Source organism: Aythya ferina (genome assembly GCF_964211825.1).
Source record: "Aythya ferina genome assembly, chromosome: 8".
Taxonomy (NCBI): domain Eukaryota; kingdom Metazoa; phylum Chordata; class Aves; order Anseriformes; family Anatidae; genus Aythya; species Aythya ferina.
In genome coordinates, this window is record NC_140304.1 from 13,946,472 (window position 1) to 13,960,101 (window position 13,630).

Sequence of the window (13,630 nt, forward strand, 5' to 3'; positions counted from 1 at the left end):
AGGTGAAAGACATGTTGTCCAGGTTACTCACCAGTAGTTCACCTCTTATCTTAGAAAAGTGTATAGGCACTACCTCATTAACAGGCAAGAAAAAAATTTAATTCACTAACATATTTATGTAGCAAGTTAATTTTGTTCAAGTTCCTTCTGGTTTGCTTATTTTTAGATATGGTTTTTGCTTATGTCTCCTCTGTTAGAGATGCAATTCTATTTGTAAAGGCTAGAAAAAATGTTTTTGTGATTAATCTGTAATTTGAAATTCAAATATTCCCAACTCTACCACCAACTCACTGGGTAACTTCCAGAAGCAGGTAAGCCTGCTTCTAACAAGCAATACTGAACTGCACCCTTGGCAGATGGCTGTGAAAGACTATGTTGAAACTGTTTACATAAAATCAAAAAGGTAGTGCTACAAAACTTTGCTCAATTTTATTAAGTGTCTTGAAATCTTCACTACAAGAAAGATTTTTCTTTCTTACATAAGAAAGAAAACTACAGTTACTAGCTAAAAAGACATTTAAAAAAAGTAAACTCATTTAAAAACCTAGTGCCTACAAGATTCATCTCCTGCAGCATCACTGACCAAGTAGATGTCTGTGTAGTCAGCATCTCTTTCAGCATGTTTTTACTAATTCTGAAATTAAACCTACTTTTGTCCATGTGTTTTTGTTTTTTCTTTATATAAGAAATACAAAACCTGATGGTTTCACTGGCAGCCCTTGGTATCACTCGGCATTCATATCGGACTTGAACACTGAAGAGCAAGGCTCTTTAGCTTGTTTGGAGTATTTAACACCAAAACCACTCTTCAATGATATCTTAAAGTCTTTATTGCAGCTTCAGGAATCAGTGCACTGCAGAAGATGAAGGCCAGCCAGATGGTTAGAGAAAAGGACAGAAATACAAGCACATGGTTTTCATTTCTGCCTCTGAACCCGATTCAATTGTAGATATACTGAATTTTGTTTATTAATTTCTGAGCATCAAGCTCCTCATTTATAAATCTAGAGTGATAATATCCACAAATAAGCAATTAGTGTATGTCGAGCACTTTTATTCCTAACACAGAAGTGATTATGGAGGTGACACAACACTGTGCTAAAAGGAAAAGCTATGCAAGGCTAGTATATCATTTACATAAGATATTATTCTGTTTGTTACTGCTTTTTAAATAAAATTCTGGAAATAATGTTCTATTCATCTACTGTTTGGTCAACACTTGATGTACATTTCCTCACTGAATCTTTCTGAGTGTATCAGACACTAGAGACAGCTGCTGAAACCGCGCTTACCCAAGTCTCTGCTGAGCCACCACAGTCACCAAAGGTGGCACATACTGCGAACACAGCTCTGGAATTTGCTGCAAGATGGATCCTGGACATAAACAATCTAGAGATGCTGACACACAGGGGCTACAGTTCTGCTTTAACCCTTTCCTCAAATCCTCTCCTGTTTAATGTAGCATGAAGGGGCCTTCACCTGCTGATAATGCCCCGTATAGATAAAGTAGCTTTAAGCAGGTGCTCCCTAGGCTGATTGTCAATATCTGAGTGTATTACTAGAAATCTTTCATACAGTGGCAGATGAACCAATACTGCAATGAAGAGAATAACAGAATCCCAGACCGGCTGAGGCTGACAGGGCTCCTGGTTCCTCAGGCCCCAGGCCTGCCCCAGCAGGGTCCCCCCAGCTGGTGCCCAGCCCCACGTCCAGGCGGCTCTGGAAGCCCCTCAGGGAGGAGCCCCCCAGCCTCCATGGGCAGCCTGTGCCAGGCCCCAAGGTGCTGCCTGAGGGGCTGCGGGCTGAGCCCTGCCTCTGGGCCTGGCTCTGTCCTTTCCATACCCCTGTGGGGGTAGTTAGAGACATGGATGAGCTCCCCCAGACCTCCTCATGCAGCAGCAGGGTACCAGAGACCTCCTTTGCTCATGTTCAACTCGGTGCCACCTAGGACCCCCAGGTCATTTTCTGCCAAGCTGCTTTCCAGTTTGTTGGCCCCCAGAATGGGGGCTAGAAATGACCACATTAAGTAGCTCCTTCTAATTGCACCTGTAATTCACAAGCAGAAGCAGCGCTTTCAGGCTACCTCAATCCCTTAATTCAGCATAAACCCTGAAGTCCCCTAAATCCCATTCTTACCAGCAGAGCCAGCAGTGTGACAGCTGCAGATGACAAAGGAAAGACCACGCTATAGAGCTCTGCCAATAATTGGGACCTATGGGGCTGTGTGTGAATCACCAAAAGCAGCTCCATTTTTGCCTTTGTATTTTGGTCTGTTTTATTCCTATTGTTTGAAAATGAAATTCACTTTAGATTCAGTACCACCTAAGATTCAGATCAATACAGTACTGACATTAGAGAGCATTAATCTGGTCATATATGGGTCATAACAATAAAGACCAGACAGTACAAAGACAGCACAGTGCACTAAAATAACCCTAACTTAGTTTCAAATGATATCTGTTTTCTATATACTACTTCTCAGAGTGTACCTGCTGTATAGGCATGAGCCTATAGTCCAGGGATACTTCAGTTGTTCTTTCTTCTTGGAATCAGTCAACAGAGCCTACATCTACCTCTTATATAATGATTAAGTTTAGTTTATTCCAATTATTCTGATTAAAATGGGGAGGTTTTCTGGATTTACAGATAATGCTGTCACTTCACAAAGATCTCTTTCTGAATTCCTTAGTTTTCAAAAGTAACACATGAACAAAATTTCTGTCTGTGCATACATTCTTGAGGACAAAAAAAAAAGGGAATCTGTTTAAATATGCTAATTCTAATTGGATCAACACTGCCCTTCTTGGCAACTTTGACATTTGTGCCAATCTGCAAAACAAAAAGAAAATCAATGATTTCCCATCCCATCAGAAACAAGGAATAACCATGAGACGCAAGAAAATAGCTATTTTTATCATCAGAAGATGCAATGAGCCCACTTCAGTAAAAACCCTCAGGCATGGAGGAATAAAACAAAGTTACAGTGACAAAATGAAAACAAATCACAAAAACATGTTAATCCCTTCACACAAAGGATATTACTGGAAAAATACCATGAGACAGCACTTGCTTTTACAGAAGTGCCTTCCATGCATTTAAAGTCAAAACATGTCTCAGCTGTGTTACTCACTTACAGTAACGTCCATGTTGAAAACCACATGATATATAAGCAAAGCTCAATGGGTAAAAATTAACAACACTCCCTTCCTTCCCCCCACACCTCCTCCCCCCCCCCCCCCCCCCAGAAAAAAAAGTTCACTTCTCTGAAGTCAACTATATTTTTTTACAGTATTTTTCAACAGTAATCATCAATTGAACACAATTTTATAATTCTGGAGCCTTGTTTATTATGTTACTTGATCATTACATTTGATGCAAAGAAGATTATTTCCCCACTTTTTAGAGATAAGGCTGCTTGCACACAAAATTAATTCTCATCCACCAGGATCTATACCGAGGTCTGCCAAAACTCAAAGCCCACCCACAAAACACCAGAAAATTAAGTAGGCTTAGTAACATCCACACCCTTAGCACCTCTGAGAGCACCTAAAAGGATCTTGGTGGTAGGCAGAAGCTGTAACAAGCAGGCATCCTCCAGTCAGGTATGACAGAAAACTGGAAAGACACAGAAGCATCCTCCCCTGGGGCTTGGCAGGGCTGGCTGGAAAGGCAATTTCTTGGGACTTCTGAAGTCTTCTCAAAACTGCCAGCAAAATGACTCCTCATAAATCAAGGAAACTCACATTAAGCTGCTGTCTGCAGAGGAATCGCCCAGAGCCATGGAACTGGGAGCACATTTTGGTTGTATAAAGAAGGATAACATACAGAGACAAGGTTACAGTGAAGAGGTAACCTTGTCTTCACTTCCCTTCCTCCTTTATTTTATCCTCTTGGCTTTCCAGACTAAATACTTCACATGAATTGAGTTACTTCATTACGTGTGTATTTGCCTGAGGTGCAGGAAAGGTTCCAACCTGTGGCTGAATGACCTCGAGTGCTTCACAAACATGATTACGATGGGCTGGTCAGCAGCAGAATAAGATAACAAACACTGCCAGACTGTCACCATGCAAAGCAGTCACTGGGCAATGAGCAGCAAGGAGGGAGTGAAGTACAGGGCAGGGGAGAAGCAGACTGAGACTGAAGGGACAGAAATGAAGCCAAGAAGTGATGGCAAAACGGAGAGGAACAAGAAGAAATCATGGGACATAAAACAAAACAAGACAAAAGAGAAGTACCAGAGAGATTGTATTTAGTTCTTGTTGCATAAAAGGAAGCTGTAAATCAAATACCTTATCTTCATTTAAATAAATAAAAATCAGTTTTAAAGAAAATCCAAATTGCTTTTGCACTATGCAGACTACAGAATTTTGTAAAATCTGGTTATAGCTATTAGATCGATGAAAAGGCTTTCTTTTCTTATTTTAAATATATACTACACTATTGAAACAATCCTACCGTCAAGAATTCTGTAACTCCTATAAAGCCGATGCACATTGAACTTTAGACTTCCTGAAGTTGCTTCTCTGCTTTGGGATTATTTAAGTGCATTTTGCCATTTTTTGATACTGATGCTCACTTCTTGCACTTTATCACCAATAGAAGCCAAGACTGAAGAACACATGGAATACGCGGCATTACTGACATTAGCCTGGGTACTTACAGGTACTACTGAAAACAACACAGATCACAAGTGCTCATTCCTGTTCCTATTACTCCTTCTGACAAGCATTACTGTAGCTTCAGTGCATTTCTTAACAGACACTTCCCTATCTTATTTTGTTATCTTGTGTGATTCCTTATCTATCTGATCATGGCTCATCTAAACCTAATTCAAGGAGTTTTACTAGGCTGTTTGCAACTTTCACCATCAGGTACAACTGTTAATTTGCCAACTGAAGGAAATAGTAATTGAAAGATCGACTTACAGATGTATAGATGTGTATCAGAAACTATTGAAAAAAAGATAGCTTCTCACTACTTCTGAGTTTACATTTCTCTCTCATCACGCATTCATATCTACATCCATTTCCAGCCATTTCTGCCTCACATCTGTATTTCTATGTAGGTAAAATCTATCAGTCACATAATGTTTCTATTATATTTTCAGGGGTTGTTCCTTCTGAAATACTTGGTAGCCTTTGAGGTTTACAGATAATAGCCTACATTACTTCTGATCATTTGGCACATAGAAGTGAGATCCATCCAAGTTTTGGGTTGTTAGAATTTTTAATCCAGAAGGAATTTTAATCTAGAAGGTCAAAAGCAATTTATGAAGCTGCTTTCTGTAAACTGGTATTTAGTTCTATTTTAAAACAGAATGTCATATAGGTTTATAAGAATGTGTGTATTATCACTTTGAAGCTGTGCAGAACAAGGTCGGAGGATGAAATGAGTCCCACAGAACACACTACACGCTTCTCACACTCATTCTTTTCCTGACTGCAAAGTAAGGAATAAACTAGACGGACAAAACTATTTTACAGAAGTTATTTGTGTTGCCAGCAAATGTAAACAAGCTAACAATGCCAAAAGCAAAAAGTACCACCAACAAACACAAAGTATGACTAAACTCACACAGAAACAACAAACTCTACCAAATTTGCAAAATCTGGGCTCTTCTCACACAGATTACAGCAGAATGGCCAAACTTTCCTTTGTAAGTGCTTTCGGTTGAGGCCCAGCAAAACCTGCAGAGCTGCTCAGTCCAGCAGAGGAGGACATCTCACTCAAGGAGTCTCAGATTTAATAGCAGCTTGCTGAAAACTGCACATGCTGCTAGCAGTTGCTGAAACTACTTCGTATTCAAGAGAAAGTGGGGGAGCGGATAAACCTTATTAAGTAATTAAAGGAACTTTACCACAGCTATCCAGTTACATTGTTGTAATAAAATCTCATATCCGGAGCAGAACGATACAGCTGCACAACCCATTGTGAAAAGCATCTCATTTTGCTGCCCCACGCAGGTATCTAAAGCTTTCAGTGGTAAAGCTTCCAGGGTACAGCCCTTGCCTCTCCACTCGCCCTCTGGCCTTACAATCCCTGTCTAAGAGCACAGAGCAGAGACTTGCAAATCCCAGGAGGCAATGTGAGGCGACACAGCCCGTACAAGCTCAAAAGACATACCTCTGCGAGGATCAGCAGAAAGACCAGCTTAGTAGCACACCAACAACCCCGTTTAGAAAAGCAAAGGGCACATTTCTTTTGTGCCATGCCACCTAGCATGGGACAGCATTATGGCGTACATTCCCATGAGGATTTTTGCATTGGAAAACTCCCCAGGCTGCTTTATAACTATGATCCAAAAGGACTTCATTCTCACTAAAACCAACTAATTATCTTAATGATGATAACTACTGATAACCACTGATCTGTTGACCAGGGCATCGCAGATCCTGAACCTTACCAGCACTTGCACCTTCTCAGGACCAAGACAGAAACCTAAATCTGCTGTCACAGCAAAGTGGGTTGCAGGCTCTCATAGAGAGATTAAGCAGAGGCAAAAGATTAAAATCCCACTATATAAATGCCTGTCAATATCCAATATAAAAGATAGAAAACACCAAAAGTACTGTATAAAACCACATTTGATTCTAAACAGAATATGGTACCAAAGTTTTCTGTTGAATATCAGCAGCTTTTTATGCAACGAATAAGTAAGTGTAAACGTAGATTGCTATTTATAGGCAAAACAGAATGTGCATCTAGTAAACACCTGGAGTTTCTCCTGCTTTGATATTGCATAGTACTCTTCTCCATGACAGCCACCTCTTTCCCAAGCTGTCCCTAAACTGGAAAAGACATGATCTCCAGAGACTGTAGAAGTATTTGACTTGAGGCCTAATTTATTGCAAAGCTATCAGAAAACATTATCCTATTAATAATGAAAATTTAAATAAACAAATTGCAATGCTTGTCTCAGAGTAAGGTAGGGAGCTATTTATTTAACAGATAATGCTAGCTTTGTAATTGGAAAAGCTTTTATCTAATTTTTAACCCTATTAAATCTCTCTGCACATTGCTGCTCTTAAAAACAAAGTGTGACAGTGGCTTAATCAGCAGTTAACTATATTAAAGTTCATAGCCTATTTTTAGTTCAGCTCTGCTTTATGTCACATAAAGAAGAGACAAAATATGGAAGATCAGCCTGAAGACAGATTTTGGAATTATCACTACAGATTTCCTCCTGCTAAACTTATCATTTCAAAGAAAGCAGTAGAAAAATTACCTAAAAGTTCTGCCTAATTTGAGAACCACTGTCAGCCAGAAATGGCAAACAAATAAAGTAAAAATAAATAAATAAATAAAGGACATTTAAATTACATTGAAAAAAAAAAAAAAGCAGTGTGGAGAAATTAAGGTTCTGGGTTTAAAACTCTAGAGAGCTATCAAATCTTGTATACTATGATTGTGATTTTTCCAGTTACCTTGTATTACTTCATATACTCTGCTGCTTAAAGAGCTCATCACAAGTCAAATTGGTGGGGAGAAGGGGTGAAAGGTACCCCGTACATTCAGCACTGCTGAGTTCAGTCTCAAAGATGACTCAGACTGAGCAGGGCTGATGGTGTTTCCTCCTGCCCGCTGGGGTGCCCTGAAGAAGGTAAGGATTCAGCTGTGCTGAATAACACACACAAAGATCGCAGGCTCCTAGTGGCCAGGGGACGCGTTAACTCAGCTGCTTCCCAGCTGCCCTAATGATATCGCTTCCTCCAGCAAGACATTTTGGGTTGGGCTACAAAGAGGAAAAGAAGAACACATGATGATAAAGCCACAGATCAAGCCTTCATTTACAAGAAAACGCCATGCAATCTGATAGCACTGATTGTCCCTGATTTCCAGACCCAGCACGGAATTAATTAATCCACATTTTAGATTGTAGGCTGGATGGGGCTGGGGGCAGCCTGTGCTGGTGGAGGGGCCCTGCCCATGGCTGGGGGCTGGAGCCAGGTAGTCTTTGAGGTCCCTTCCAACCCAAAGCATTCTATGATTCTATATAAAAACAAAATACTAATATACAAAATGCTAACTTAAAAGGAAGATTTGTCATACCATTTGCAAATCACACTGCTGCCTGTCATTTTCAGTCATCCCAAATACATGTATGCCAGGGACTGTAGCTTTGTAAAAGAAACATACATAATGCATTCAACTTCCAACAAAGTAGCTTGTGCTTCGGATTGGTTTTCCCAATGTGCCCTTCCAAGAAAATGATATAAAACACTACAAGAGGGTACTACACTTAATTTGCTGAGGGGAAAATTTATTTGTCTTTGAAATCATTCATTATGAACAAATGCTCCGAGGGAAGGCCTCATCAATAATTGAGAGAATGATTGGAGGAAACTACTAAGAGAAATAAACAGTACTGGGAAACCTCTGAAGACAAAAGAGGTGGAAAACGCTCACAAACGACACCGTTAATAGCACGCCCCCTTACATTGACACTGCAGTGAGTGCACCTCAGAGCAGTACCCAGCAGCAGTGTTTCTAGGCTGGAAAGGACTTATCTCCATGGAACAACACCAAAGCGATATGTGATACCGCTACCTTACATTCAAAGTACGCTCAACTCACACTTTAAATACTACATTACTCTCACCATAGGAGCAAACTAAATGTATTTTTCATCAACGTTTTTTTCCACACTTCTTCCCTAGAGGATTCTCTGGAAATACTTCAACGCTGTGGGGTTGTTCTTTACTTTTTGAGAAAACAAGCACAGATGTCTGGGTCTTAGCAAAAATAAATAAATAAATAAACCCAAAGTACTTAACTGTTAATTTGCAGGCCAATAATTCATCATGCTTCATTAGGCTTACTACTTATTTTACAGCTGCCTCCCAGAGAGGAGAGAGTCTCCTAGAGCAGCACAGGCAGCGACTGCAGCTCGAGCACTGCAAGCACGCGGGCAAGCACGGCAGAGAGCACCTCACTTCAGAGGTGAAGGCAGCAAGCCAGATAGGGGATTTCTTCAGGCTTGCCAAATAAAATGGAAGTAACAGTGGGAAATGGCACTGTGAATCCAGGACTTGTCTAAAATTCACACCACTTACTGTAACATCAAACCACACAAGCTGTTTTAAGACACAGTCACAACACTAGAAAGCACTGGTGGATGCCTCGAGTCACTAAAGACACTGCCTGGGCTCTGCTGCTACGTGTAGGCAGCAAAGCCACTCTGTTTTGTTTTGTTTTTTTTTTTGAGATCTTAGGGTGAGTGTGCTACACGAATGCTAAAAAGTCATCTTGTCCCTTATAAAGACAGCTACCCGAACCATGCTGCCTGTGGACTACACGTCCCCGCACACTCCCTTAAGCTGGGGCCGGCACTGAACTAACCATATGCTGAACTGAAGGAGGCCACAGCTACCACAGAGGAAAGGCAGCGGTCATTTCCAGCTGGGCCAACTGCCTGGTGTGTGCCCCGGCTGCCCGTAGGAGCCACAGAGGCAACAGAGCAGCAGAGGAGGTTGGGGTGTCCGCGGGGAAGTTGGAAGGCAGGCTGCAGCCCCAGTTCAGACCCACATAAGCTGCCAAGGAACTCTCCATGTCCCAGCTTTCGAACAGCTGCAGCCTTGGGCCAGACAATATTTCTTATAGGACAAAGTGTAAAGATCCTTTTCAGCTGAAAGCAGTAGACAGAACAGATCAAGAGAAGCTGCTTCATGAAATGAGAGCTCGGGTAGTACCTGGCACGATTCATTAGCTCCCAGATTATCTGCACACCTGCTACATTCCTTCTAGCCCTTAAAAAATAAATAAATCTGAAGAATTCCATCTCACAAAGCACCGTAGGAATGGCCATGTGCAAAGAACAGCCCCAAAAGCGCTGTAACCTTGCCTTTGAGGGCAAGGTTAAAGTTGGACCAGATGATCTTAGAGGTCTTCTCCAACTTAAATGATTCTGTGATTCTGTTTTAAAAAGAGATCAGGTTTGGCTGACTTGGTAGCGGACTCCTAGAAGCTGGTAAATGAACTCCAAGTGCTTGTTCCACTCATGGGTGATCCCACAAGAACTCTTCTGCCAGGCAGGACCTAGCTCTCTGCACCTCGTTACTGCAGCCTGTACAGCTCTGAATGCTTCATAAATACTTCTAAAGATACTCCCGTATTATCTCAGGCAACTTTTTCTCTACTGCTTTTTATAAAAACGGTGATATCACACCACTGTATTTCTCAGTTTTGAAAATACATTGAAACCAACAAACTTGAAGCACGGAAAAAAAAAATCAGGGTAACCATTCAGGCACACAAGATCAAAACTTGGCCCAAAGATTGCTGCTGGGTACCTGAAGCCAAAAATAAAAAGCTCAGCTACAAAGAAATGGAATCCAGCCAAGTTAATTTTGTACAAAACCACACAAAGTAAGAGGGCAATACACCATGAGAGAATTGGATTTCAGATCTCTCATCTTTTCTGTGAAAGATGTACAATACTGACAGCACAGATGGCACCGGCTCAGTCCTAATCAAAACTAATGAAGTTGAACTTGATACACAACCCTTTAATGAGCAGAATGTATTTTTGTTTTCCCATCCATTTGAAAGCTATCACACAGCAATGAAAATCATTAAGCCAGCACATTAAATGCACAATGTATCGTAACAGAGGTAGTATTTTGTGAACACCTGAGAAGGTCGGTAACAAGTGGTGATGCATACACACATAATTGAATTGGAGTTGGCTTTCCTGTCCCAAAAGAAAGTCTCACTGATACCACATACTACTAATCTTTAAAGGAAGAAGTCTTGTTCAGTTTCCTTATTTTTAAGAGAAACTTCACAAGGCACCACACCTCAAAAAAAAATCTACTCATTAGCATTTAAATTCATATATTGTATGTACCCAGCAAAAAATGTGGTAACGAGCTAGATGACATTTCACTTTACTAGCAGCTACGGCATAAAAATCTTCATGCCTGAAGGACAGGGAGAAATGCGGAGAACGTGTGGAGAAACTAAGCAGACTTGCCATATTGAGAGCACTAGGTCAGTGCCTCATTCAGTTCATAACTAACCAGTCAGGTCATCTTTAATTCTTTTTAAAATAAAAATATAAAATATTTCATCATAATAACCAAAATTAGCTATTCACGAGCAGACAGGGCTAGTGTGTGGCTTACAGTCAGAACCCACAGTTGGTACCAAAAACAGACTTGGACTGTTGAATGAGATGCAATAAGGAAATTCACCTCCTGCAAGGATTACACCCAGTGCACCCTGCCTCCATTTCAAGTTACTGACAGCGCTGTTTCTCCAGTTTGGGTTTATTCTGTGCAAACATGGCTGTCCTACACAGCACACAGGGGGAGAAGAGGGATCTGTCTCACACGCTCTGCTGGCACGGCAGCAGCAGGTCAGATGCTGGGCTGAGCACCTGCCAAACACTTACAGAACACAAAAAAAGGCGACAGTAACTGGAAAGCAATAGAAGTTTGCTTGACTAATACAAAACTTAAATACTATCTCTTCATTCTGCCTTCTCACACAGGGTCCTATCAGCCCAAAGCCTGGATCTGAAGGATTGTGTGCATCTGCTTGCACAAAGTTGACTGCTCAGGTACAAAAATTAGTTACAGCATTTGATATGACATTTGAAAGACATTGACCATACATGCCTGGGTTAAACACTGAGAAAACAATGTTTCACTGGATCTTTCAAAAAAAAAAAAAAAAAAAAGGTTAAGGTGAAAACGGCAAAATTAGTCATTTAAAAAAATTCTGCCCCAGTGCATCCTTTTTCAGCAAAATAGCAAGAGTGAGAAAGACAGGAGAAAATATACCACAGGAGAAAAGATACCACTAAGGTAATAAAATCATCCCTGTTAGCATTTTTATTAATTATTTTCATAAACATATATTGTGCCTTGCAATTAAAATTCAGTGTGCCTGAGTTGCCATGGCAGCACAACTTCCACAGAACAATAAATTCTTCAAGCTCAGCCATGAAGAGTGCTAGGGAGCTGCAAGGGAGGCTTCTGCGGAAGGCTTGCGGGGTGCCTGGAGGAGACAGGGCAGAAATCAAAAGCAAAAATAGCTTCCACTGTTTACAAAATGCAGAAATCAATACTAAAGGAGACTTCCACATTTCCAAGGTGGCTTCTGCAGAATGCAAATGCTGACTTTTTTTTTTCCCTCCTCCAATTGTCTTCTCGGTCTCCTAATAGCTGCAAACAATCCTGGTAGACTGTTTGGGCAGCGCTCACCTCGGGCAGCTTGGCCGGAGCTATAAATAGTGCCTGCACCATCTGCCAGCCGGCTCCTGTGCCGAAGGCGCTGCTGGCGCGCTCACCCCGCGCTCTGCCAGGCCCGCGGCTGGGAGCCGGCAGCCACGCAGGGCCCGGGTGTGAGCCGGAGATAATGAGGTGAGGAGCGAAGGCGGCATCGCTGTAATTAACTGCTGGTTCGAGACTGTGTGCTGTAAAGAAATCATATGGAGGCTAAGAGAACCTTAAAAGGATAATTAATAATACCGTGTGGAGTCTGCAGGCACTTTTCTTACTGTAGCGATTCTTCACAATGACACCATTTTTACTTCCAGTTACAGAGAAATTAGTAATAGATAAAAATAAACCTCAAATATCAACCGCAGTAGCCAAAAATAATCCGGCTGGGGAGCCAGACCTAACCTGAATGAGTCAGCATCAGGACTCGGGAGTGAGGTAGGAGACGAGGGTTTGCCGTCCACCACCCAAGCCCTCAGTGCTGTCCAGCATCGTGGCCCAGTGCTGGACACTGGGGACAGACCCTGTGAGTGTTGCTTCGACTCAGAGTGACCAGAAGGTAGCTGATTGCTTCCAGTGTAACCCAGGCAGTTCAGATGTCCAGCAGTCCCCGACCTTTCAAGCAATCCCCAGCCCAAGGATGGAGGTGACCCCTAGGAGCACACACGACCAACAGGGCTGATAACCGTGTCATTTCCCTAGGAAATAAATTGCAAGAAAGTTGACCACAAAATTACTGTCTGCCAAATAACAGAGTTAATTTGGGAAAAAAAAAAAAGAAGACAGGCCATTTGATTTCTCTTTTCTCCTCTCTCTCACAATTCAATCCTTCAGGGCTCGTTTCTGCTCTCATTGTGGACGGGATCAGAACTGCCGAGCAGCAGCACTGCTGTGGCTTTTCTGTTGTAAAGAAAAAGCTCTCTCTACATAAAGATTTTGGCCACACCATTCAGAAATGACACAAAATTCAGCAGTACTTCTTACATTTATAAATCTGTATTTGTAGAATTATCAGTAGATCGAGCAAGCACATTTTGCTTATTTTTCAAACACTCATTTTCTTTGAGTACTTTTGTCACATTGCACAGATTTTGTTCTTCAATATTGTCAATGCTTTCTAAACGAAGCTCTCATTTCTCTGCTAGTTCATTTATACATTCCCTACAGTGGCTCGAGGGAAGCAGTTATTCTTCTGCACCTGGCACCTGTGACACAGCATCCCGAAGGTGCTCTGCATTGACCCGGCGCTAGGAAGGCAGTGCCCCAGCACAACAGGTTACATGGAGCACATTCAGCGCCCCCCTTGGAGGTCTCAAGGCCTCACTAGACCAAGCTGCAGCTTCCTACATTTAGGGATAGCGGCCGTCCAGCTCCGGGAAGCAGGTTGGACTAGGCGACCTCCA

The 13,630-nt window shown here is 41.8% G+C and overlaps 1 protein-coding gene across 11 annotated transcripts in view; it reads right to left on the bottom strand.

The window, feature by feature from the left end:
* The window catches only part of RABGAP1L (RAB GTPase activating protein 1 like), a 248,568-nt gene that overhangs the window by 113,515 nt on the left and 121,423 nt on the right, over positions 1–13,630 (bottom strand). Inside the window, exon 1 of one of the 11 annotated variants that reach the window (XM_084526901.1) lies at positions 7,428–7,569. The exons of the other annotated variants lie outside the window; for them this stretch is intronic. The gene's annotated coding sequence lies outside the window, so the exon portion shown is untranslated. Of the gene's footprint in view, positions 1–7,427; positions 7,570–13,630 lie in introns of those variants that run through there. 11 annotated transcript variants of the gene reach the window in all.